Source organism: Belonocnema kinseyi, chromosome 6 (assembly GCF_010883055.1).
Source record: "Belonocnema kinseyi isolate 2016_QV_RU_SX_M_011 chromosome 6, B_treatae_v1, whole genome shotgun sequence".
Taxonomy (NCBI): Eukaryota; Metazoa; Arthropoda; class Insecta; order Hymenoptera; family Cynipidae; genus Belonocnema; species Belonocnema kinseyi.
Window position 1 is genome coordinate 100353678 of NC_046662.1, and position 5307 is coordinate 100358984.

Below are 5307 nucleotides of genomic sequence, written 5' to 3' on the forward strand. Positions count from 1 at the left end.
TTCCAAGTGTCACTATGAGACTGCTTAGCAAGCAGAACTGTCAAATCGTGCTTGCCTGCGAGCATAGCGCTGCTGCATGGGTGGGGATTGTCCTGATGACAAACGTACACTTGATATATGTCTTGTGCCAAGAGCGATATGGATGCTTAAGTGGGGAGAGGATAAGATGTTTTGATTCGTTGCATGACCGCATGAATCATGAATCCAGGTGAGGTTTTCCGTCTCAGGTAGCTGGAAATTCGAGTAACTTTATAATCAATTTATTAGTAGTATCTGTCCGAATAATAATGTAGAATGTAGATTTAATAGTTTACGATAATGCAATTCTCAAATCCTGGCAATGTAAAATTACTACATGTGCATCGTAATTTTATAATACCTAAAACGGCATAACACGCTTTATTTGTAAAGTGCATGTATGTTATTCTATTGTCGAACGCTTTGATATAATTCTTGAACCAAAATTTACATCCTAATTGAAATGTAGTGTGAGGATTTAGCAGTGATATTTTTACATGCCTATAATATAGACGGGAGTAATAGTGCCTGAAATTTACAGTAAACATTCTTATTAATCGCATTCATCCAATTCTTACCGATTTACTGACTGTAAATTTTTGTGCAAGCAAAAATATTTCTGATCTGTAAAGAGTGACGCCAAAGTTAACTTATTTTTTAGATCTCCCTAGCGACCTGATGAAAAAATATAAAAATATGTTACCGGTATCAAATTACTCGTGATTGAAAATGAAAATGAGCATCGCTAGTCGTATTTCCTTTTTAAAATTTTGTTTGGGGTCTTATCAACCCCTTAATAGGGTTAATTTTTGAAATTAAAAAAAAAACGAAAAGCGATGCTCAATTTGGTTTTTAATGACAAGTAATTTGATACCTGTAACATATTGTTACATTTTTTCACCAGGTCGCTAGCGAGGTCCAAAAAATAGGCGAAAAAACAGCCTATTTTGGCGTCACTCTTTTAGTTTGAGATATTTTTAACAATATTTTAAAGTTTACTTGAGAATTCTTAAAAAATTATATTTTGTTCTTAAAAATGCTGTATTTTCTGAATGAACATATACATTTAAGACTTTCTTTTTTTATAGGCGCGAGAGCTCTTTCTTTACTCTACCGAAGGACCTAAAGACATATTTAATTTAAAATTGAAACGGCCCAGGCTTTAATTGGGCAGTTGTAAATCTGAAAAAATCCAGATGAGGTTTTAGATAGGCTGTCAGGTAGGTTGATTTAATGGAGCGATAAAAGTATAATAAAAATTAATTTTTAAGTCGATTGTCTAGCTATTTACACGGTGTTTTTGTCCTGGGACAATATAAAAAAAAATGTCGGGCCGGTTTAAAAAAGTTTTCTAGGTCTACTTTGCTATCGCAAGCCGACCCTGGAACGGCCCTAACTGCCTGGAACTGTGTGGAACTCAACGAGCAATTTTAAGATTTAATTAAAGCTAGATAGCCCGCCTGGTTCAATATTGAAAACCTTCAATGTTTAAGAGCAGTAGAAAATAAAAAATTTAACAATTTCGCCATTAATAAAAATAGAGGGTATAGCAGGATTTATTCTCATCTAATTCTATCTCAATTTTGTATGCACTATAAAAACTCACCTTTTTATTCAATTATAAAAGCGATAAAGAACAAGAATCTCGTCAAAGTTCATTAAATTTATCGCATGATGTGTAAACACAGTGATAAGAGAATAAACATCAGCACCAATGAGTAAACGAGAAAAAATGTTTTCATGCCACGACTCAAAATGAATCTACCAAAAAAATGAATTATTGAAAAACAATATTAAATAATAATAAATAAAAATAAAAATTCTTATTAATGTTTTTCAGTATATTCAGATTGTTGATTATAGTAAATCAAACTAAATTTGAGGAAATTGTGATCAAGACAATTTAAAAGAATTGTATAATTAGGCGTATGAGTAGTCATCTATACACTATGGAGAAAATACATAAGGATCTAGCTGACAAACAAGATTCTCGTATATCCAGCCTAAACTTTGAGGTAGAATCAATGTATCTCTGCTGGTGTATAATGTTTTTAAATGCGTGGATGACTAACAACAAGAACTACAAACTTTAAGACGTCAATAATTCCTAAAAATGTTTTGTTTACACGTACACAGCGTCTTGTTAATATTTGATTGCATTATCTAAGCTACTAGAAGTATTTGGAACGATGGGCCTGTGCGATGTGGGCTGGAAGCTGTCCCTACATCCTTTTTAAAAATAATTAGATTTTGTTACTGGGGCGCGTACATGGGGGAGAATCAATTTAGGTTGGAAAGCAATGAAGACTGAACTAGATTTTCTTTTAAAAATGTATCACGATACGCAACAAATCTATTGTACGTCATTAATATGTAGGACGATCCCATCCGTACAATCTGCACATCCGGAATAGATAAAATAGAAATTCAAGGACGATGATACCCAATATTTAGTTTTTTTTTTATTGTACTTCCAATAAATATTCGGATTTTCTGTACACATTTTGATAAAAAACAGAATAAAGTACGGCATTCTTCCAAGCGGTACCTTCATAAAACTCTACACTTTCAGAAATACTACATTACGCAGTAAAAATAAATACTCAAAGTTATATTCGACTTAATTTCAGATTTGTCCTGAATTAAGGAAGTACCTGAATTTAAGTGTGCAAACTGTCTTGAATGAAATCAAAATAATTAAATTATTACAAAACTTTTTACATCGCAACACAAGCGCCCTTTCAATACATTACGGAACGCAATTGTCTGAAGAATTTGGACCGCACCTGCCCCCAATATACCGTTTTTCCATTTTTCCTACTTTTCCTGTACTTTCTTGCAAGTTTGAACGCAACTTCTATAATTTCGAAAACGAATAACTATTATATAAGAACAGCTGATGAGTGTCGGTAGGGCGTGAGAAATTCCTGGTTCTTAGTTAGAATATTATCCTTAATTTCAGTTAGGATAGTGTATTAAGTTAAGGTTACACTAGATTTCAATATACATATATTCTTAATTGAAGAGCGAACATCCTGAATTTCAGGTCATGCCTCCCTGAATTTCAAATAGTCCCGACCTGAATTTCAGGAATCTAATTCCCCTAATTTAATGTTGAGATGTAATTCTTAATTTCAGATTGCCTATGCTTGTTTTTGTGACACCTTAAACTAAGCCGAATATTTGACTTAAATTAAGTACTTTTTTTGGTGCGTACACAGTACGCAAATAATAAATATAATAAATAATTTTATTTTCCTACAATGTATTTGTATGAGATATAAGTTTGTATTTGAAAATACGTATAAAAAAATAGGTCGAAGGAGATATGAATATTTTTTAACTACATTGAAGAAGGAGATATCTTAGAACAAAGAAAATAGAAAAATGCATAGACCGTTTTCTTCTTCCGAATGTTTATAACATGTATCCTATACCTTTTTATTCCACGCTACTCGTCTACATGTAAAAATGAGTTTAAGTTCATTCGATAATTTAAATCATTCTTCTTAATATTGTTACAGCCAAATTCCGTTTTTTAGAAATTTCTTTCTTATGCATAGAAAATTATTCTGAATTATTTTTATATTAAAAAAAAATAGTTAAGCGTTGACAAAATCGTTTTTCTAGTGAAAATAATGTTGATAGATTCACGATTTAAGGCCCAAATTCAACATTAAATTAGCTTTAAATATGAAAACTTAAGGGAATTCTTCGCATTTACTGGGAAATATTTTTTGCTATTATAATAAATATTTTAAAAACTATATGTGGTGTTCATATGAAAAGGGCCCTTATGACCAGTTGTAGTTTAGAGGCCATCCATATACCACGTGGACAATTTTTCACAAATTTTTGACCTCCCCCTACCCTCGCGGACAACCGTGGAATTGTGACAAACCCCCCCCCCCCCCCCTGTACTTTGTCCAAGTGGACATATATTATGAAAATATAGATATTATTAGTCTTCCAAATGTCCGGGAGATCGCGACAATTCCATGGACGTCATTTTAGAACTCACTAAAATTTCAGATTCTTTTGTTTTCATTGTCAACAGTTCGAAATTCGTTGACTGGCTAACAGTTGTTCGTGCATTTTGCAGCAATTTATCTTTAAACTGGAAAAAATTCGAGTGAAAAAACGTCATTTCAGTACTCTTCAAACCCACGGGGAATGATTGTTTGGATGCTAAAAAACTAACAATAAGTTTGCCTGGCAGTTCGTGCGCAGTGCCAAAGTTGACAGGCAGGATGTCAAAAATGTCAAAAATTCTAGTGAAAAACGTCATTTTAGTACTTTTGAAGCACATTTGGTATAATTTTTTAGGTGCAAACAACTACCAAGAAGTTTGAGTGGCAGCTCCTGAGTGGTGCCAAAGTCTACTGGCAGGCTGTCAAACATGCCAAAAATTCGACAGAAGATACGTCATTTTAGTACTCTTGAAACCCATTGGGGATGATTTTTTAGCTGCAAACAACTATCAAGAAGTTTGAGTGGCAGCTCCTGAGTGGTGCCAAATCTACTGGCAGGCTGTCAAACATGCCAAAAATTCGACAGAAGAAACGTCATTTTAGTACTCTTGAAACCCATTGGGGATGATTTTTTAAGTGCAAACAACTACCAAGAAGTTTGAGTGGTAGCTGCTGAGTGGTGCCAAAGTTGACTGGCAGACTGTCAAACATGTAAAAATTCGAGTGTAAAAATGTCATTTTAGTACTCTTGAAACCCACGGGGAATGATTGTTTAGATGATAAAAACTAACGAGAAGTTTGACTGGCAGCTCCTGAGTGGTGCCAAAATTGATTGGCAGGCTGTCAAAAATATCAAAAAATCGAGTGAAGAAACGTCATTTTAGTACTCTTGAAACCCATTGATGATGATTTTTTAGGTGCTAACAGCTACCAAGAAGTTTGAGTGACAGCCCCTGAGTGGTGCCAAAATTAACTGGCAGGCTGTCAAACATGTCAAAAATTCAAGTGAAGAAACATCATTTTAGTACTGTTGAAACCCATTGTTGCGAGCTGTGAATTTACGTAAAAAGTGAGATTGACGTAGATTCTTTTTTTTATATACGTATTAGTTGTAGAGAACTGTTATATACACGGAGAAAAATGGATGTTCAAATGTAGATGTTCAAAGGGTAAGATTGTAGCACCTAATACGCAGATATTCATGCTAAACATTTAACATCTTTTTGAGATGTTAGTCGTAAAAATATTTTTATGTTAAACTGAAACACATTCAGATGTTAAAACCGTTCGAGCGCATGCACATCTAGCATTGCAATTT